The 22751-nt window shown below is 40.3% G+C and overlaps 1 protein-coding gene and 3 non-coding genes across 4 annotated transcripts in view; 2 read left to right on the forward strand and 2 right to left on the reverse strand.

Annotated features, from left to right (window-relative positions):
- Positions 1-22751, forward strand: part of LOC132118917 (putative nuclease HARBI1) — a gene marked incomplete at its 3' end in the record, with an annotated part of 265948 nt that overhangs the window by 49489 nt on the left and 193708 nt on the right. The gene's annotated exons all lie outside the window — the stretch shown is intronic.
- Positions 1795-1866, reverse strand: trnac-gca (transfer RNA cysteine (anticodon GCA)). The gene has a single exon. It is a non-coding gene; the product is annotated as a tRNA-Cys (tRNA).
- On the reverse strand, positions 2671-2742 carry trnac-aca (transfer RNA cysteine (anticodon ACA)). The gene has a single exon. It is a non-coding gene; the product is annotated as a tRNA-Cys (tRNA).
- On the forward strand, positions 10778-10865 carry trnay-gua (transfer RNA tyrosine (anticodon GUA)). Its single transcript is given in 2 exon segments — positions 10778-10814; positions 10830-10865. It is a non-coding gene; the product is annotated as a tRNA-Tyr (tRNA).

Consider the following 22751-nt stretch of genomic DNA (forward strand, 5'->3'; position numbering starts at 1 on the left):
TAAGTAACTCCAATTTCTCTTCTTCCTTCAACCCCTCAGTACTAAACAGGTTCTCATAATATGCTTTTACTTCTTTTAATATTTCCTCATTTGTTTCCACCACTACACCATTTTTCCCTCTTATTTCTTTAATCATTCCAGCTTTCCCTCTTATTTTTTCTAGATCAAAGAAAAACTTTGTACATTTTTCTCCCTCCAAAGTATATTTAGCTTTACTTCTTAGTCTTGCTCCTTCATATTTTTTCTCTTCCATTTCTTTCAATATTCCCTCCAGTTCTTTTATTTTTTGTATATCTTTCCCATTCTCATTTAATTCCTTTTCCAATTTTTCTCTTATTTCTCTCTCCTTCTTCCTCTTACATATCTGTATTAATTTGCAATACTTTATTGTGAATTTTTTAACTAAATATTTAACATTTTCCCACCATATCCTTTTATCTTCACTGTACATTTCATTCTCCTTTTCTTTTTCAATAATTTCTTTAATACTTAAAACATACTCCTCATTCTTCAAAACCTCTACATTTAAAACCCATACCCCCGGCCTTCTTTTCATTGAACTCCAGTCTACTTGCAAAAAAATTGGTTTATGGTCACTTAAGCTTGATTCTTCATATTTAATGTTACCGATAAATCCTTCAATGTGCCTTGTACACAAAATAAAATCAATCCTTGTCTTACACATAAAATTCCCTACTAATTGCCTCCTTGAATATTCTTTCTTTGTTTCATTTCTTTCTCTCCATACATCAATCATATTATTTTCTTCCATTAATAATTTCAGTTCTTTTCTTCCTTTATCATTTTTAAAAAACCATTCCCTCACCCATTTCTAATTTACTGAAAACGGTATTAAAATCACCCATCATAATAACTTCTTTATGCTTTTTTAAAAAATCTCGTAATACATTAAAATATTCCTTTTTTTCATTCTCTACAGTCGGTGCATGAATATTAACTACAATAACTTTTTTCTCCTCATACTCCATTTCAACCGCAATACATTTCCCATCTACGTCATTATATATTGTTTTACATGAAACCCCACAGTTTTCTTTTATTAAAATCGCAACTCCTCTTCCAAGCCTCCCATCACCATTGTTATATAAAATATCTCCGCTCCACCTTTTCCTTATTTCAGTCATGTACTCTTCCCTCCAGTTAGTTTCTTGTAATAAAATCACATCCTCTCCTTTACACATTTCTTTAACCTTTTCAAATTTACCCATGTCCATCAATCCCCTTGCATTAAAAGTAACACAAATTAAAACCATTATTAAATAAAAATAAATACATAAAAACCATTATTTTCCATCTTCTCCCTCCAGCCCTCTTAACACTTCATATCGGTAAACTCACTTTTATCACTGTAAACTCAGGTCTTTGGTTACTCCAAATCCGAATCAACGACTCTACAACTCAAAACCTCCAAATAAGACAAGTCCAAAGGAGACACCCAGATTTGAACTGTGGATGACTTGATTACAGACTCACTTTGAAATCATGTCGTTGATTATGTCAAGCAAGCCAGATCCAAAACGTAGACCTATTGATCTGCAGACAAATGCTCTGTCGTTGAGCTATAACCCTGTACTGCATGAGCACAAACCTCAAAAATGAATTTATGTCAAGGATTTGTTTATTCCTAATATGCCCAAAGGAGGCACATGGAATGAACCTGGGATTTCTTGATCTACAATGAAACGCTGTGCCATTGAGATATAACCGCATACAGTATGAGCACAAAAAGGCAGGAAGATATGGCTACACATATTCCTAACCTGCCAAAACCAAAGGGGGCACCCAGATTTGAACTGGGGACCTCTTGATCTGCAGTCAAATGCTCTACCACTGAGCTATACCCCCACAGACTCCCTGGACCATAGCCTCACACAACATGACAGACTCAATTTTGAAAAAAGTTTTTGGATATGACAAGCATGCCATATACAAAAAGAACCTCTCGAGAGGATGTGCCACTGAGTTACAATCACATACAGAATCTTTCTATATAGATATGTTTGCACTTATTCCTAATCTGCCAAATCCATAAGCGGCACCCGATTTTGAACCGAGGACCTCTTGATCTGCACTCAAATGCTCTACCACTCAACTATGCCCCCACATCTTTGCAGATAAATGCTCTTTCATTAAGCCATACCCCTACAGACTTCTGTGTTTAGAGCCAAAGATTAATTTAGATCCTACGATTCAACAATATCAAACATTGACTCCTTCACTGTAAACTTAGGTCTTTGGTTACTCCAAATCAGAATCAACAACTCTACAACTCAAACCCTCCAAATAAGACAAGTCCAAAGGAGACACCCAGATTTGAACTGTGGACGACTTGATTACAGACTCACTTTGAAATCATGTCGTTGATTATGTCAACCAAGCCAGATCCAAAACATAGAAATATTGTTCTGCAGACAAATGCTCTGTTGTTGAGCTATAACCCCGTACTGCCTGAGCACAAACATCAAAAATGAATATATGTCAAGGATTTGTTTATTCCTAATATGCCAAGCCCAAATTAGGCACATGGAATGAACCTGGGACCTCTTAATCTGCAATCAAACGCCGTACCATTGAGATATAACCCTCTACAGTATGAGCACAAAAGGCAGGAAGATGTGGCTACACATATTCCTAACATGCCAAATCCAAAGGGGGCATCCAGATTTGAACCAAGGACCTCTTGATCTGTAGTCAAATGCTCTACCACTGAGCTATACCCCCACAGATTCCCTGGATCATAGCCACACACAAGATGACAGACTCACTTTGAAATCATGTCGTTGATTATGTCAAGCAAGCCAGATCAAAATAGTAGACCTATTGACTTGCAGACAAATGCTCTGTTGTTGAGCTATAACCCCGTACTGCATGATCACAAACCACAAAAATGAACTTATATCAAGGATTTGTTTATTCCTAATATGCCAAGCCCAAAGGAGGCACATGGAATGAACCTGGGACTTCTTGATCTACAATGAAACGCTGTGCCATTGAGATATAACCCCATACAGTATGAGCACAAAAAGGCAGGAAGATATGGCTACACATATTCCTAACATGCCAAATGTAAAGGGGGCCCCCGGATTCGAACCGGGGACCTCTTGATCTGCATTCAAATGCTCTACCACTTTTTGCAGTCTTCCGGTGCGCTGCTCTGTTTGCGACCCGGGCACGCTGTTTACTGCGATCGTCATTTTGTTTGTTGGTTGTTTTTGTTTGTTTGTTGGTTGCGTTGGCTTGTATGTTTGTGAATGTGTTGCTGAGCTGTGGGACGGTGAAGTCAACATGGCAAGATTTATTCATTACATATATCTTGTGTTGCTCATTGTCGGAGTATGTGTACCATGCCAAACTTATTCAGCGGGCATCCAGGCCCAGCATCTTACTACCTACACCCGAGATGCGCTGCTGGCACTCCGACCGTCCCATCTTCCACCTGTGGATTTACCAGCCTGCGTGAGCGCTCGGCCAGGGCGGTCGAGGAAAAGGGGTCGGCGCGGTGGAGCGCGTCAGCGTTTACGATGGAGAGGCAGTAAGCCTCCTCTACCTTCAATGATATTATGCAACGCAAGATCACTTCGAGCTAAAATAGACGAACTTCGGATTAATACCAGAACATGCTCTGAGTATCGCACCTCAAGTTTAATGGTGATCACGGAAACGTGGTTACACAGGGATATCCAAAACTCTCTGATTGACATCGATGGATTTTCACTTGTCAGGGCAGATAGGACTGAACAATCCGGAAAAACGAGAGGTGGCGGCATGGCTGTGTATGTAAGTAACAACTGGTGCAAACAGTACACAGTTAGGGAAACACTTTGCTGTCCGGATGTCGAGATTTTGCATTTGACTATGAGACCGTTTTACCTCCCAAGGGAGTTCGGAAGTGTGGCCATGTGCGTTGTGTACATTCCTCCCAGCGGGAATGCAGCTAGGGCCGCAGCTTGCATTGCTGACTGTGTACACCAAGAACTGCAGAGCGCTCCGGGCGCCCCCGTGTTTGTAGTGGGCGACTTCAACCACTGTAAACTTGAATTAGCACTCCCTGGGTTTGAACAATATATCAAGTGCAGAACACGTGAAAACAAGACTATTGACAAATGTTATGGCAATGTTAAAAATGCCTATGTAGCCAAACCAAAAGCCCCATTGGCCAATTCAGACCACAACGTGATTCACTTAATTCCCATCTACAAAACCATGCTGAAACGCAGCAAGCCACAAGTGAAAACAGTCAGTGTGTGTTCTGATGAGGGGATAGAAACACTAAAAGGATGCTTCTTGTGTACAGATTGGAGTGTGTTTCACAACACAGGTATTGATGTTACAACAGAGACAATCACAGACTATATAAATTATTGCATAGATAGCGTCCTTACAAAGAAAGAGGTTGTGGTTTACCCAAATAATAAGCCTTACGTAACCAAGGAGATAAAAGACTGCATAAATCGAAAAAAGGTAGCTTTTAGAAATAATGACAGAATTGAGCTAAAAGTGGTGCAAAAGGAACTGAACCAACTGCTTAATAAAGCCAGAAAGAAGCAAAAGGAAGTAATTGAAAGCCACTTTACAACCACAAATTCGAAAAAACTCTGGGACTCAATGAAAACTATCACTAACATGTCACCAAGTAAAGTACATATAAACACTACAGATGACCGGATGAAAGCTAATGAATTTAATGACTTTTACCTTAGATTTCAAACTCAGGATTTTAACAATGATTGCACTAGTATCCTAAACTCCATCAGCACGGATTTGAACATAGGACATGAGATAGACTGGTTACAGATACAGTCACTGTTCCAGCATCAGTGTACTAGGAAGGCTAAGGGTCCAGATGGAATCTCTGCCCGCTTACTGAAAACATGTGCGGAGGAGCTTGTTCCAGCCTGGTGCCCTATCTTTCAGCGATCACTTGACTCTCACATCATCCCAGCCCTATGGAAAAAGACTGTTATTATTCCAGTACCAAAGAAACCCTGTCCCAAGGAGAACAATGATTTTAGACCAGTAGCATTGGCATCCATTGTAATGAAGTATTTTGAGAAATATATGGTGTCTCTTTTAAGAACTGAGGTTAACAAAAAGTTAGATCCCTGGCAGTTTGCCTATAAACGGGGTAGGAGTACAGATGATGCTATAAGTAGCATCACCCACCTAGTCCTTAAGCACTTGGAGGACCCGAAGGCCTACGCACGCTTACTTTTTATAGATTTTAGTTCGGCCTTCAATACGATTCAGCCAGTTATTTTACTTGAGACACTTAAAAATATGGGTGTAAGCTCTTTTATTGTTGAATGGTATTACTCCTTTTTAACTAATAGGACACAATATGTTAAAGTACACAAGGCAGTCTCAGACCCCAAATCCATCAGCATGGGGGCACCACAGGGTTGTGTGAGCTCCCCTGTCCTTTTTACTATCTATACCAATGAATGTGTGAGTAAACATCCACACAATTATATTGTTAAATTCTCTGAGGACACTGCTATCCTTAGCTTATTGTTTCGAGACCAAGACACAGTCTCCTACCATTCAGAAATTAAACAGTTTGTGGACTGGTGTGATGCTCACCATCTGATGGTTAACGTCATTAAACAGAGGAGATGATATTTGACCCAAGATCAATCTGTGAACCTAATCCTGTACTTATTCATAACAAACCAATACGCCAGGTTACGTCATATAAATATCTGGGTGTTTTTATTGATTGTTCCCTTACCTGGCACATTCATGTTGAAAATCTTTGCACCAGGTTGCAACAAAGGATATACTTTTTAAGAAGGTTAAGACTGTTTGGTGTTAACAGCAAAATCTTGCTTCTGTTTTTCGAAATTATTTTAGAGAGTGTGATACGTTATAGCATGCAGACCTGGTATGGTAATCTTTCAGTTCAGCTTAAATCTAAGTTGGGGCGGCTGATAAATACAGCTTTTAAAATTGTAGGCTACCAAGAACAGTGCTACCTTCAGTCACTGTATGAAAAATCTGTGCTCAGGGAGGCACATAAGATTCTGGATGATCCATCCCACATTCTGAATAAGGAAATAGAGCTGTTACCCTCAGGTAAACGATTTAGAATGCCGTACTGCAGGTTAAAGAGGTATAAAAACTCATTCATCCCAGCTGCCATTAAGATGCTAAACAGTAGCAAATGACGGTTACCTACTTGTATACTTTTTATCCCCACTGTGTTGTGCAATTATTATTATAAATTAATTTTTGTAATTTTCACGATACAGTGTAATGACGCATGTTTGTTTTGTTTATATTCTGTGTATTTTTTATGTGGTAAGTTGTAAGTGTGTGTCGCAGTGACTGTAGCCCAAGACAAATTTTCCCCCTGGGGGACATTAAAGTATATTTTATATTTATCTTTATCTTATCTACCACTGAGCTATACCCCCACAGCCTCCCTGGATCATCGCCTCACACAAGATGACAGACTCACTTTTGAATAAAGTTTTTGGATATGACAAGCATGCCAGATACAAAAAAAGAACCTCTCGAGAGGATGTGCCACTGAGTTACAATCACATACAGAATCTTTCTATATAGATATGTTTGCACTTATTCCTAATCTGCCAAATCCATAAGCGGCACTCGGATTTGAATCGTGGACCTCTTGATCTGCACTCAAATGCTCTACCACTGAACTATGCCCCCACATATTAGCAGAAAAATGCTCTTTCATTAAGCCATACCCCTACAGACTTCTGTGCTTTGAGCCAAAGATTAAGTTAGATCCTACGATTCAACAGTATCAAACATTGACTCCTTCACTGTAAACTCAGGTCTTTGGTTACTTCAAATCAGAATCAGCAACTCTACAACTCAAAACCTCCAAATAAGACAAGTCCAAAGGGGACACCCAGATTTGAACTGTGGACGACTTGATTACAGACTCACTTTGAAATCATGTCGTTGATTATGTCAAGCAAGCCAGATCCAAAATGTAGACCCATTGATCTGCAGAAAAATGCTCTGTTGTTGAGCTATAACCCCGTACTGCATGAGCACAAACCTCAAAAATGAATTTTTGTCAAGGATTTGTTTATTCCTAATATGCCAAAGCTCAAATTAGGCACATGGAATGAACCTAGGACCTCTTGATCTGCAATCAAACGCCGTGCCATTGAGGTATAACCCTGTACAGTATGAGCAAAAAAAGGCAGGAAGATATGGCTACACATATTCCTAACATTCCAAATCCAAAGGGGGCATCCGAATTTGAACCGGGGATCTCTTGAGCTGCAGTCAAATGCTCTACCACTGAGCAATACCCCCACAGACTCCCTGGATCATAGCCTCACACAAGATGACAGACTCACTTTTGAATAAAGTTTTTGGATATGACAAGCATGCCAGATACAAAAAAGAACCTCTCGAGAGTATGTGCCATTGAGTTACAATCACATACAGAATCGTTCTATATAGATATGTTTGCACTTATTCCTAATCTATTTAACTTTATTTATTTCAAATGAGTGCAATATTGTTAATGGAAACACCTCTACTGTACAAAGCACGCTCAGTAGAGTCCATTCATGTAAGTTTGGTCACATAATACTGTAGAATTTGCATAAAAATGTATGTCCACGGGAGCACTATGGAGGTCCCGCTGAATAAATTGTAAATGGACATTTAAAAAAAAAAAACCTCCCATTTGCCATTTATTCAGCACACCCTTCCTAATGGTTCCCTGGACAGATAAATTTTAGTGATTTCGTGGTTGAAGTGTCATCAGCTGTACTCTGCAAGCTCCGAGGAATCCATTTTTGTAAGTTTTGTTCCATAATACTGTAGAAATATGCATAGAGAAATTGTTGGATTTTGGTTAATTTCACCACAAGTGGTGCATGTTCACCAAAATGTCAAAAATTTTAGGCAATAAAATAGAAAGTTGCCTACGTGCTGGAATGTGCAAAACCGATGACAAACATATGGTCAGACATACATACAGGGCCTTTCTTTAGAATAAATCAAGCAGGGGGCCTCTCCTCTCTAGGGAGGTATTAAAATTGTAATCATAAGGAAAAGTTTGACTATTGTGAAACCGCACCATATAGTGTATATAAGGAGATACCAAATAACATTCGAGAGATTTCCTTGCAAGGACTCTCGGCGTTGTTTTCCATAAAATAAAGTCTTTTCTTCTGAGAGAAAACCACTGACTGAGTGTGATTCTTCTGAGATCCGGTAGACGAAACTACATCAGCATCTTTGCGGATTAAAAATTGGTCTCACTTTCATTATTAACCTCACAATATGTCAATATTGTACCTTGACAGACCGACGATAGGCAGTTTTTCATGTCCCTTGAATGCATGCAACGCTATTTATTTCTGTAAACCACACTGGCCAGATTGTGGAAAGTGGCCCACAAGCTTGTGCCCAGTTAAAGCTGGCCAGTTCCCATATGGTCTAGCAGAGGGGTTGGCAACCTACGGCACGTAGGCAGAGGGATAATCGCTGGCACGCAAGCAATAAGGAAAACTGTATAATGACGTACAGTTTGATGTAATAACTTCTCATAGTCACACAGCCTGTTAGGAGCTACAAATACTATTAAAGTGTGAGAATTAACTTGCATGAATGCACGTGCAAACACTGCACATACTAGGTGCTTCAGATCAAAGCCTCGGTCTAACAGCACTCGTCAATGTCAAAATCACTGAGATGGCCAATCAGATCAAAGTAGGCGGGGTTTACTGTTCACAGAAGAAGAGCGCGAAGCGTCAGTTTAACGTTAAAGAGAGTGAGGTAAGATGAAGCTGCAAATCAATTAACATTAGTCAACTTTTAATAATACGTTTTACCATAGAAATGTTAAATGACCTAAAGCTATATCCAGTGATGAAAAAATTTCTGAAATATGGCCATTTTGAGAGAAAGAAAGTGGGGGCGGGGGGTAAATTGTGTCTCTCTGCAGACAATGAAGCGATTTTGCCCCTTTGTTGTTGAGAAATATAATGTAGCGATTCAGTATCGATTAATAAAAGTAGCGTGACAACACTCATAGGTTTATGAGCTTCTGAATGCTACTTTTTGCACAGCACGATCTCAGATCTCTGTGTGCACGTTCATCAATTAAAGCAGTGCATTAACGTTGATTAAACGTTAAAAAAACTTTTTTTAATCGTATAATAAAAAATTGTGTATGTACCGTTTAAATACAGAATAATATCGGGGTGTGGGGGGGGGGGCTGTGCACACTTGGCACAGTGGTTAACCATAAAAATAAAAAATGGCACGTCATGCCGAAAAGGTTGCTGATCCCTGGTCTAGCAGTTAGGATTCCTGGTTTTCTCCCATGCGGCCAGGGGTCAACTCCCGGTATGGGAAAGCTTGAACTTTTTTGCTTCCCTCCTCAAAATGCCAGCACATCTTCCTTCACCAGAAGTGACTTTTTGGACAGCAGTAGAGCTACAGAACCCTGATAGGTTGAGGTTCCGATGTCTATGTGGAGTCATGTAACATGATTCGGTATTGCCATTCATCACACAAGCTCTCGGATAAGCTCGGCAATTATCAGGGCTTACCTCCTGATAACAAGGTGAGAATAAGCAGACAGCAATGCTTGCCATAGTCACATCTAAAACCAACAACTCTGTAGCAATCAGGGGTCTTTACTATTGGTGGGCCAGTGGCGCAATGGATAATGCGTTTGACTACGGATCAGAAGATTCTAGTTTCGACTCCTGGCTGGCTCGCTCTGTGCTTGTTTTTTTCCGGCTTATTTTGTTGTGTTTTTTTTCTCTTCTCCAAAATCCAGAAGAAAAGGCAAATCTTCAGGCATCCTTCTTTTTTTCCAAAAAAGACATATTATGCACACCCTTTCCGATGTCTAGGGAAGACACGGACATGCTTCGGTATTGCCATACGTCTCACAAGCACTCCGACAAGCTCGGCGATTAAAGGGGAAATAAACTGCAGGCTGGCAGCCAGTTGATTTTCGAATGAACAATTTCATCGCTACTCTGTAACTGCTTCATTACTAATGCCATGTTGTTTTGATGTCATGGGCTTGCCATTTTGAAGCCTTATCACTAATTGCCACCTGGACATTGAGAATAAATTGTAATCTGCATTAAACTGAACGAGCGAATAATCAGCAACTTTGCGGATTAAAAATTGGTCTCACTTTCATTATTAACCTCACAATATGTCAATTTTGTACCTTGACAGAGTGACAATAGGGAGTTTTTCCTCTAGATAACGGTTGCCGTGTGTGTTTTCAAATGGATGACACAAGTATTTTCACCTGGAAAAGAGCTTAATTACCAGTTCGAGGTATCAATTCAGCAATCACAGGAATCTGCCCAAATAAACTGAACTCCCAGGCTGAGTAAAAAAAAACAGATCCCTTGAATGCATACAACACTATATAATTCAGAAAACCGTCCTTTTGGATAATTCTTGTTTTGCCAAATGATTATCACATTGTTACAGTCGCAGACCTAAAGCAACAGGCCACTACAAGATCCTGCGCCCACACTGACCACATGTATGGAAAGTGCGCCAGAAGCCAATGGCCAGTTTAAGGTTTCCAAATCCCATATGGTCTAGCGCTTAGGATTCCTGGTTTTCACCCAGGTGGCCCAGGTTTGACTCCCGGTATGGGAACGCATGCTCCTTTTTTATTCCCTCCTCAAAAATCCAGCACATCTTCCTGCACCAGAAGTGACTTTTTGGCCAGCAGTAGAGCTACAAGACCGTGAAATGTCGAGGTTCTGTCTAACACTTTGCCCCTTCGATAGCTCAGCTGGTAGAGCGGAGGACTGTAGGTTGGAGTGTTGGCAATCCTTAGGTCGCTGGTTTGACTCCGGCTCGAAGGAGGTCTTTTTTTCAAGTGCTCACCATTTTTTTGGTTTGGAGCTGGCTTTCTCGCAGCTATTAGCAGAGCTTGAATTCGCAGTCCACAATTGGAAGCCAAAAGAGCTTTCGCTGACCGGGAATCTAACCAGGGCCGCGGCGGTGAGAGCGCCGAATCCTAACCACTAGACCACCAGGGAGGGGCTGGTGGGCTGGTGGGCTTACCTCCTGAAAACAAGGTGAGAATAAGCAGACAGCAATGCTTGCCACTGTCACATCTAAAACCAACAACTCTGTAGCAATCAGAGGTCTTTACTATTGGGGGGCCAGTGGCGCAATGGATAACGCGTCTGACTACGGATCAGAAGATTTTAGGTTCGACTCCTGGCTGGCTTGCTCTGTGCTTGTTTTTCTCCGGCTTATTTTGTTGTTGTGTTTTTTTTCTCTTCTCCAAAATCCAGAAGAAAAGGCAAATCTTCAGGCATTCTTCTTTTTTTCTAAAAAAGACATATTATGCACACCCTTTCCGATGTCTAGGGAAGACACGGACATGCTTCGGTATTGCCATTCGTCTCACAAGCACTCCGACAAGCTCGGCGATTAAAGGGGAAATAAACTGCAGGCTGGCAGCCAGTTGATTTTCGAATGAACAATTTAATCGCTATTCTGTAACTGCTTCATTACTTTGAAGGGTGTAATGCCATGTTGTTTTGATGTCACGGGCTTGCCATTTTGAAGCCTTATCACTAATTGCCACCTGGACATTGAGAATAAATTGTAATCTGCATTAAACCGAACGAGCGAATAATCAGCAACTTTGCGGATACAAAATTGGTCTCACTTTCATTATTAACCTCACAATATGTCAATTTTGTACCTTGACAGAGTGACATTAGGCAGATTTTCATCTAGATAACGGTTGCAATGTGTGTTTTCAGATGCATGACACAAGTATTTTCACCTGGACAAGAGCTTAATTACCAGTCGCAGACCTAAAGCAACAGGCCACTACAAGATCCTGCGCCCACACTGACCACATGTATGAAAAGTGCGCCACTGGCCAGTTTAAGGTGTCCAAATACCATATGGTCTAGCGGTTAGGATTCCTGGTTTTCACCTAGGCGGCCCGGGTTCGACTCCTGGTGTGGGAACGCATGCTTCTTTTTGCTTCCCTCCTCAAAAATCCAGCACATCTTCCTGCACCAGATGTCGAGGTTCTGTCTAACACTTTGCGCCTTCGATAGCTTAGCTGGTAGAGTGGAGGACTGTAGGTTGGAGTGTTGGCAATCCTTAGGTCGCCGGCTCGAAGGAGGTCTTTTTTTCAAGTGCTCACCATTTTTTTTGGTTTGGAGCTGGCTCTCTCACAGCTGTTAGCAGAGCTTGAATTCGCAGTACACAGTTGGAAACCAAAAGAGCTTTCCCTGACCGGGAATCGAACCCAGGCCGCGGCGGCGGGAGCCGAAAATAGTTAAGCTTAACTTCTCTTAACTTTTCCCATTCATTCTCTATGGTAGTGCTTAACACTACGGATGCAATATATTTGTGGCCACATGTAGATTTCCTGGCGCTGTTTCGCCTCTTCCGTGGCGGGGAATTTAAGAAGCCTGGTGTCATCTGTCAATCATTCGTAGTGAGTGGAGGAGGGGAGGAGACCAGTTTCACGATCGGAGAGATATCTGTTTACCGAATTGTTGTACAAAACAAAACAAGTTTGCTGGCAAGCATTTACTGTCTAAACTAGCGTCGCAAAAGTTTTACCTCAGGTGACCGCTGTTTTTACGTAAGAGTTCGAGATCAACGCAATTAACGTTAAGCGAGAAGGTAAGTTAAGTTAAATGCTACGTTACTTTAGCAATATTAACTTTCTTTATTGTAAATACATTATCATATAAATGACATGTATATTCTCATGTAATGGTATTGTTAATTGTGTTGAATGGTTTGTGATGTTAGGAAATATTAAACCAAACTCATAGTTAAACATAAGGCAGTTATTTTATATAATTGTTATAGTTTCTTTGTAAGAGTGAAGGTTTCATAATTGATCTCTAAGTACTTAAAAATGTTTTTTTGAAAATGTTAACAATGCAATATGATACTCATAATGTAATTAATATGTATTACACATATATTACATTTATTACATATATATTCTATATCAGGGGTTTTCAAACTGTGGGTCGCGACCCACTTGTGGGTCACAGAATGGAACAAGGTGGGTCACACAAAGTCACTTGGCTGCAGCTAAATTTGCGTTTCAATAAAAACACACACACACACTCACACAGTTCAGTCTAGGGCTGCACGAATGTGACGAGTGGGGCGGGGCCGAGAGCCGTGGAGTGATTGGGAAATGAGCGACACCTGCAACACTCACCGGTCTCGAGAACCCCGGAGGAGATAGGAAGTATACAAAAGAGGAGCGACGACAGTGAAGGACGAGAGAGGCCACTGGGTGGTGTCTGTACTTCCCGGTCAGAGAGCACCTGTCCATCAAAAGCTCACTATCCAATCAGAGTAGATCACTGTTAACACCACCCCCATGAGATGTTTGTGTCAAAACACCAAACGAAAAACTGCGAAACGTAAGCGAAATCTGTAGCAATGAATTCAGAATCCACGATTAGCGAAAACGAATCTTTGAAAAACATTAACAAAGAATGAAGCATATTTGAAGAGCCTGTTAAATTTGTGTGACTGAGTTAATTTTTTTTCATTTTCATAGTGTTTTTCTTCTTTTGTAATGGCATATTTTTGATAGTTTCTGAAAAAGTTACGTTCAGTTTTATAAAGTTTCGTTCATTATTATTGAAACAAATGTAATTCCATAAGCAGGGCACAAATGCAGGATTAATTGTAACACTACAAGATTTAAACATTTCCACATAACAAAATGTACAAAAGTTTGCAATATTTCCTTGATGTATCATCTCTGTTTAGAGAAAAATTTGCCAAAGTTCAGAAGTCTTTTGAAGATATTGCTGAACATTTATTTAACCATCACAAAAATAAATATATTTTTTTTATTATTATTTAAAATGAGACACATCTGTTTATTATAATTTTTTACCAATTTCACAATTATTTTAATCTCAAAACTGTTAGATAGCTCTGCTTTGCTTCTCATGCTTTTCTAAATAAGTGTTGGATTGTGCTCCGTTCTCGCCGACACAAACGGAAGATCATGAATGTATTTTCTGCAACAAAACACAGCAGCGCAGATTACAGTTCACTAGAGTGAGCCTGCTTCACGTTTTTATGGACACTACATATTTTAACGTCTGTAAACAAAAATTAAAACTGAAATATTAGTAGTGAAAATTTGTTATTTTTATTAAATACTTAATTTCTGTCATCAAACTTTTAAGATTAGGCTTAAAGTAATGTCAATCGTTTTCTTATTTTTTTTATATATATATATTTTGGTGGGTCGTGAAATAGATTACACTTGTCTAGGTGGGTCGTAGAATGGAAAAGTTTGGGAACCACTGTTCTATATTATTATATATATATTACATTGTACTTGTGCAATTTAATGGTATAGTTTAAACTGTGTGTATATAAAACAACATTTTTAATTAGTTAAACTTGTTTTAATATATACATGTATACATTTTCATATTAAATATTTTATATACGTACTCATATATTGAGTGGATTAAATAAATATTAAATAACACAAATTTATAAGTCTCTTATGCTCTAAGGCTGCATTTATTAAGCTAAAAAACTGTAATATTATGAAATATTATGGCAAGTTAAAATAACTTATATATAATATATATATATATAACTGCTGCTGATAACTGTCTTATTTCACTATATTAAGTATTTTTATGTGGCCATGATTTCAGAACAGCAACATGAAGAAAACAGTTTTTTTCCCCGGGAGATACAAGGTGTCTTTCAGGAAAGGCCCATCAGGCCATTTACGCCGGGACCCATCAGAAGAGGCAAAAAGAATTAAAGACAACCCTTCACTGCAGAACAAGTCAACACCTCAAAGAGAAGATCTGGTCAGGATGAAAGCCAGTTCTGTTGTCTTACAGAGAGGAGGGGATGTCTCTGACAAGCAAGAGGTGTTGGGAGAATACATTCTACAGTTTGGCAAATACAAGAGCCAGTCTTTCAGGTGGTTACTAGAGAATGATGTCGGCTATGCTTTGTACCTGTCCAATAAGGTTGAGGAAGAAGAACAGGCTGGGCAGTTCAACCCAGAGGGTCCTTGCAAAGATAGTCTAATTTCCTTTATTGAATACTCAAGAAGCTTTAAGGAAATTGATGATCTTAAACGGTATCTGTCTCAAAGGCCAGATCCATTGCCAGTTTTGATAGAGGAAGACAATACTGTTGGATTTGGAACAAGAGCTCAAAACACTTGGAGACAAATTTGGGATACCAGGGCAGATGGATATGCTTTCTTTATAATGAAGCAGAAGTGTGTTCCAGGCAGCAAAATGTACAACTTGCAGCAGTATCTTTTAAAACAGCAGCAACAACAGCTGACAATAAACACTCCTCCGTTGCCCTCACCATCAGCTTCCACTGCAAGACCAGTTGTTCCTTCCAGTACTGCTTCTGATCAGCCTGGTAAGTTAATAAAATTCATGCAAATTTGCTTATATTGTTACTTAAAGCCTACTGATCCATTGATTTTGTTTTATAGTGATGGAGGAGGATGAAGAACTGGAGAGGATAATGCTGAGTCTGTCTCCAACAAAGTATCTCACACAGCTGAGTAAGTGAATCAAGAGTCACGTCATGTGTGTTATACAGAGCCATTTCAAGTTCAGCATGTTTTTGACACATGCAATTGCACATACTGGAGCAAAAATGTTCAAATTATGCTTAATTTTCAGGATCATCTGCAGCCACGGAATCCACACACTTGTCTACAGCAGGTTACTTTCCAAATCAGACTCAGAGGCTTATTCTGTTACATACAGACTTATCCTCTATTTCTGAATTTAATTATCTTATTTGTTGCTTTGGCAGTGTTCTTGCCTGTTCTAAAAAAACATGTTTTTTTGTTCTAACTATAATTAAGGGTTGAAAATACCAGTGGTGAGGGTGAGTGCACTTCATGAATTGTATGCATGGTATTTAAAGGGTCATTTGTTGTTATAAGTGGAATGTTTACTTACAGACTTTTGAACATTATTAGAATTTGCATTCCTAGAATAAATAGAATGATAGAATAAACAATGATTCATGCATTACATTAAATGAGTCATTTAATGTAGTCAAGACAATTAAATACACATCATGTACATTCAGTGTTTTAATATATTTTTTATTTCCTCCTTGTGCTGTTCCATGCAGGTCTGCCACAGCCTCCATCAACATCAGTTCCTGTGTGTAGGCCTTCTTCACGGGGTGAAGGCTCTGTACCACCTGCAGCAACACAATCAACACCGGCACCAATGCCATCTGCACTGACTGAAGCCCCTGTTCTCAGCTACAAAAAGGTAAAGACAGTTAAATACACATCATGTGCAATCATTGTTAATACAGACACACACATATATATATATATATATTTTTTTTTTGTGTTCCATCCAGTTCTGTCGACATCACATGCAGTCTCTAGTTCTCCCAGTCCCAGTATGCCTTCTTCACAGACTGATGGGCCTGTACCACCTCCTGCTGCACAATCAGCACCTACAGCTCCTGCATCAATGCCTTCTGTACAGAAAGAAGCACCTGTTCCTAGCTACTTGCAAGATATCAGCCGCTGGAACTGCTCTCTTCATCAAAGAATTTGGATGAAGACAGAGATGGAATCCATGGGGCTCTGGCCAGGATCACACCCAATAAGACACCTCATGAATATGGTCTCCTTGTGGCGCTATCCACCTCAGCCTGAGCTTATAGAGACAAACACTGGCCTTCCATCACCCAAATACTTCCAACTCCATCCCTTTTTCATTTGGAAACCTGAGCACAGTATAATGGAAAGGCTTAGGAACAATTACATCCTGCCTTGTCTTTACAGATGTCAAAATCCAAATGTTGTGTCCTCTGGTGTGGGAAGACCCAGAGTGATCCTTGGTACTACTGGGCAATTTTACATCCTTGCTTCACGTCTGTGTTGTAAGGCATGCAAAAGATACTGGTTTGCTGATAAACCTCAGTGGCTGGACATTCTACCACAGCGATTCAGAAACGTCTTGCCAGCCTTCCTCACCCATAAGAAGGCAATCTGTAAAACAGTGATGGATGAACTGAGGCGCTCTGGAAAATCCCCTAATGACATGGCCAACCAGCTGTCTGAGGTGCTTCACCTTAAATTTGAAAGAGCACATCTGACTTACCTTCTCAGTGTGCAGAATGTCAGGGATGCTGAAGCAGGGATGTATGTTCAGAAAACCATCACTGGGGCACTGAGGAAGGATGACACACCTGCACCGTTTGGGGATTACGGAGACACTGATGGGTGGAATGGGGTGTCTGTCTCTGCACACTATTTAATAGAGTGCCTCCTTCATGAATATCAGCGGCAGGAAGCAGCTCTCACTCAGCTCCTACAAGGCACTTTTGGACAGGTGTTCAGGTCAGATCACACACGCAAAGTTGCTAGAAAAGTGACCCTCTTATCTGGCACAATGTCATCCTATGCTGTGATGAACGAGAACTGGATGATTCTGTCCTGGGTGATGCTGCAGAGTGAAAGTGAGCAGTCATTGGAGTCAATGTACTGTGGGCTATCCAATCGCTACAGTGCTGCTGGTATTCCCAAGGCCAAGTACCAGTGGGTGGACAGGTATAAATCATCACATCTAACCAAACATTACATCAAGTGGTGTAAGCAAAGGTTATGAATACATTAAAATGTATTTTTCTTTCTCCTTTATGTACTTAGGGACTGCTGTGCCGCTTTCAGAGGACCTTATGAGCACCAGCAGTGGGAAGCCTGGAGGACCACAGAAGCTATTGTGGCAGAGGTTACATCAGGAAACCTCAAGAATTTACATGCCGCTTGCAGGAAGTTCAACGAGGACATGGTTGTTAAACTGGACTTGTTTCACTGTATGCGGCGGTTCACCAGGCAGTGTGTTTCGGAGCACCATCCTCTGTATGGCTCCTTCTGCCAGTTCCTCTCTTCTGCCTTCTCTGTAGTTGATCAGAGTGACCTGGAGAAACTGAAGAACGCATACAGATTCTGTGGTATCGAGCCTGCTAATCCCACCAAGCTGCACATCAGAGAGCACTGCAGGACAAAAGTGCCACATCCCAGAGAGCTGGTTCAAAGGGTGGAAGAAGTGTTACACCATTTCTATCTGGCAAAGGATCCCAACAACATCTTCCTTTTCAAACCCTCAATGTTAAAATTATGGTGGATTCAGCGTATCCACATCCTTAGAGGCTGCCTGAGTGATCCTGAGGTGGAGGAAGGAATCCTCTACAGATATGGTGGAACCCTACAGCTCAATCATGTCAAGGGTGATGGAGCTGCTGTGCCGATTTGGATCTTCACAGGCACTTCACAGCAGGAGGGGTTTCATTTCCACCAGGCTCAGTGGGTAACAGGCAATCGTGTCTCTCCTGAGTTGTTCCAAGCACAGGGTATGACTGGTGTGGCACGCTGGAATTATCAGCGGCTGGTGGACCTGAAGCAGCCTGGGGTTGTCTTACCTGGAGTGTTTGACCCTGTTTTGATGATGGAGTTAAACAGGGCATCTAGTGTCACCGGGCCCACTCATCGTTTTAATCATACACTAGATCTAATTATATCGCATGGAATCGATCTTACTGCTATATATATTGTACCCCAATGTGATGATATTACAGACCATTTCCTTGTATCGTGCATGCTGCGTATAACTGATATTAACTATATGTCTCAGCGTTACCGTCTGGGCAGAACTATTGTTCCAGCCACCAAAGACAGATTCGCAAATAACCTGCCTGATCTATCTCAACTGCTATTTGTACCCAAAAATACACATGAATTAGACGAAATTACTGACAACATGGGCACTATTTTCTCTAATACATTAGAAGCTGTTGCCCCCATCAAATTGAAAAAGGTTAGAGAAAAACGTACTGTGCCATGGTATAACAGTAATACTCACTCTCTCAAGAAAGTAACTCGTAGTCTTGAACGCAAATGGAGAAAAACTAACTTGGAAGTTTTTAAAATTGCATGGAAAAACAGTATGTCCAGGTATAGACAGGCTCTAAAAACTGCTAGGGCAGAGCATATCCACAAACTCATTGAAAATAACCAAAACAATCCAAGGTTTTTATTTAGCACAGTGGCTAAATTAACAAATTACCAGACGCCACCTGATTCAAATATTGCACCAACGTTAAATAGTAATGACTTTATGAATTTCTTCACTGATAAAATAGATAACATTAGAAATACAATAGCGAATGTAGATTCTACAGCGTCTTACACTTCAGTTTCATCCATCGCACCCAAAGATAAACTGCAGTGCTTTACAAATATAGGACAGGAAGAGCTAAATAAACTTATCACTGTATCTAAACCAACAACATGTTTATTAGATCCTGTACCCACTAAATTACTAAAAGAGCTGTTACCTTTAGCCGAAGAACCGCTTCTCAATATCATTAACTCGTCGTTATCTTTAGGTCACGTCCCAAAACCATTCAAGCTGGCGGTTATCAAGCCTCTTATTAAGAAACCAAAACTAGATCCTAGTGTACTGGCAAATTATAGGCCTATTTCAAATCTTCCATTTATGTCTAAAATTTTAGAAAAAGTTGTGTCTGCTCAATTGAGCACCTTCCTGCATAAAAATGATCTGTATGAAGAATTTCAGTCAGGTTTTAGGCCCCACCATAGCACAGAAACTGCACTTGTTAAAATTACAAATGACCTGCTCCTTGCGTCAGATCAAGGCTACATCTCCTTTCTAGTCTTACTTGATCTTAGTGCTGCGTTCGACACCATAGATCATGACATACTAATAGATCGATTGCAAAACTATACAGGTATTCAAGGGCAGGCTCTAAGATGGTTTAGATCCTACCTGTCCGATCGCTACCATTTTGTTTACTTAAATGGGGTGTCATCTCATTTATCATTAGTAAAATATGGAGTGCCACAAGGATCCGTCCTAGGTCCCCTCCTATTTTCAATATACATGTTGCCCTTGGTAATATTATTAGAAAATACGGAATTAGCTTCCACTGTTATGCTGATGATACTCAGCTATATATCTCAACGAGACCAGATGAAACTTCCCAATTATCTAAGCTAACAGAGTGTGTTAAAAATGTAAAAGATTGGATGACAAATAATTTTCTCCAATTAAATTCGGATAAGACAGAGATATTAATTATTGGACCAAAAAACACCACACAGAATCTTGTAGATTACAATCTGCAACTAGACGGATGTACTGTTACTTCCTCTACAGTCAGAAATCTGGGTGTTATATTGGACAGCAATTTGTCTTTTGAAAATCATATTTCCAATGTTACAAAAACCGCATTCTTCCATCTTAGAAACATTGCCAAGCTACGAAACATGTTATCTGTTTCTGATGCAGAAAAGCTAGTTCATGCTTTCATGACCTCTAGACTGGACTATTGTAATGGACTTCTAGGTGGTTGTCCTGCTTCGTCAATAAACAAGCTACAGGTAGTCCAAAATGCAGCAGCTAGAGTCCTTACCAGGTCAAGAAAATATGATCATATTACCCCAATTTTACAGTCTCTGCACTGGCTACCTATTAAGTTCCGTATCAGTTACAAATTATCATTACTTACCTATAAGGCCCTAAATGGTTTAGCTCCTGCGTACCTAACTAGCCTTCTACCACGCTACAACCCATCACGCACCCTAAGGTCACAAAACGCTGGACTTTTGGTAGTTCCTAGGATAGCAAAGTCCACTAAAGGTGGTAGAGCTTTTTCACATTTGGCTCCCAAACTCTGGAATAGCCTTCCTGATAATGTTCGGGGTTCAGACACACTCTCTCTGTTTAAATCTAGATTAAAAACGCATCTCTTTCGCCAAGCATTCGAATAATGTATCTCTTAAATTGTGAGTGTGGTTGCATCTGCATTTTTATTCTTTAGCTTGGGTTAAACTAATTTTACTTTGTTGGATCAGCAGCTATGCTAATGATGTCTCTATTTTGTTTCTATGTTTTGCCACGGGATTTACATCCCGTGGTAACTAGGATTTACACAAGCTCCAGTCTGGATCCAGAACACCTGAGAAGAGATGATGCTGACCCTCAGAGGACCCCAGATGATCCTAACCTTGAATCAACAAACAGAACTAACAATTGTTGCTACATGTGTGACTACATCCTATAATTACTATTAATTAATAATATTGATAGTTCATCATCTAGCTGACTACGTCTTGTATTATTATTATTATTATTTTTATTTTTCTAAAATCCTGTCAAACGTGCACAAACTACTAGCTACTACTAAATATTGTAGAAACATAATTTTCTGTAAAGTTGCTTTGTAACGATTTGTATTGTAAAAAGCGCTATACAAATAAACTTGAATTGAATCTATAAGAGTGACAGGGCAACCCAAATATCCAGCCTTGCACATCTCCAGCAGGGACACAGGAGAGAGGTTTGGCCTGCAATACGTGGAGCCAGGTTGTCGACATGTGCCTCTTGACTTTGACATGCACAAAAGCAGGAAGACAGACCTAGGAGATGTGGAGATGCAAGAGGAGTCTTCATCTGGCGTTCCGTTTCCATTCCCATCTCAGGTAAGCCTTTAAAAAAATTGATAACAGTTTTTTTTTTATAAAAATAATACATTTATAATTCTCACTTGCATATTGCACTCATTTTTTTAGGAATGCTTAAAGGATACCTCTTCTGCTGAGACCCCTCTTGCTGCAGAACCAGAGGCTACCTCACAGCCTGTCATTTTTCACCAGTTTCCTACACCAAGTGCTGTGACAGTGAAGGAACAAACATCTGAGAAGTGTCTTTTATTTGGAGGTAACTATATAATACATACAGGCGTCAATGTGTGTAATCTGTCTGCCTCATCTATGGACACAAAAAAAAAAAATACTTAAGTTAGTAATTTTGTGAATCTCTTTTAGAACTCCCAAGCACATCACCACTGCCTTTAGCTGCTTCTCCCTGTGCTGCTCGCACTGGACCTATTAAGACCGGTGGCCGAGTTTTTGTGTTGGACCATAACAGATGGACGGATCCAATGAGAAATGCAATTGATGGTTTGCTGGCCAAGCATCATGGGAGCAAGGATCTCCTTACAAAGGTGGATGCTGAATATGCTGCTATGGTACAGAGTGCCTGTACTGACCCCAACAGCCTTCTGCATTCCACCACAAAGCAGCACATAAGCAGGTACATAAAACACCTTGCTAAAAAAAAGAACACTAATGCTTCTCTCAACACCAGCCCAGAAAAGCTCTAGGAGACACAGCATTTATGGCAGCGTCTTCACTCAGGCAGTGAAACAATCAGTGTCCCAGTGACAGTACTGCCACCTGCCCCAGTCAATCCACCTGCAAAGGCTGTTCCTGAGGCTGTCCCTCTGGACCAGACAGCTTTCGAGAAGATGGTGAAGGACATCATAGAGAAGCAGCAGACAGTTCAGCAGCAACAACAATTGCAGGCACTGCAAAAAAAGCAAACCAGATCCTGTTTAGCCTGTGGCCAGCCTAAGTCTCGATACATGGGTGATGGCTCCTCAATACATTTCTTCTATCAAGGTAGTGATGTTAAATACTTCTACTGCTCCAAGAAAGTATTTGACACATATTCAGCAGAGGGCCTGACCAACCCCAGAATGCCTTTTGAAGACTTTGCAGAGACTCCTTTTTTTCAGCGGGAACTGGAGGCCTCTAAGCAGAAAGGGGCAGAAAGGAAGAGGGTCACTGATGAGAGAAGCAAGCGGAAGTCAGCAGTAGAGCATCCTACTGG

Source organism: Carassius carassius, chromosome 38, assembly GCF_963082965.1.
Source record: "Carassius carassius chromosome 38, fCarCar2.1, whole genome shotgun sequence".
Taxonomy (NCBI): Eukaryota; Metazoa; Chordata; class Actinopteri; order Cypriniformes; family Cyprinidae; genus Carassius; species Carassius carassius.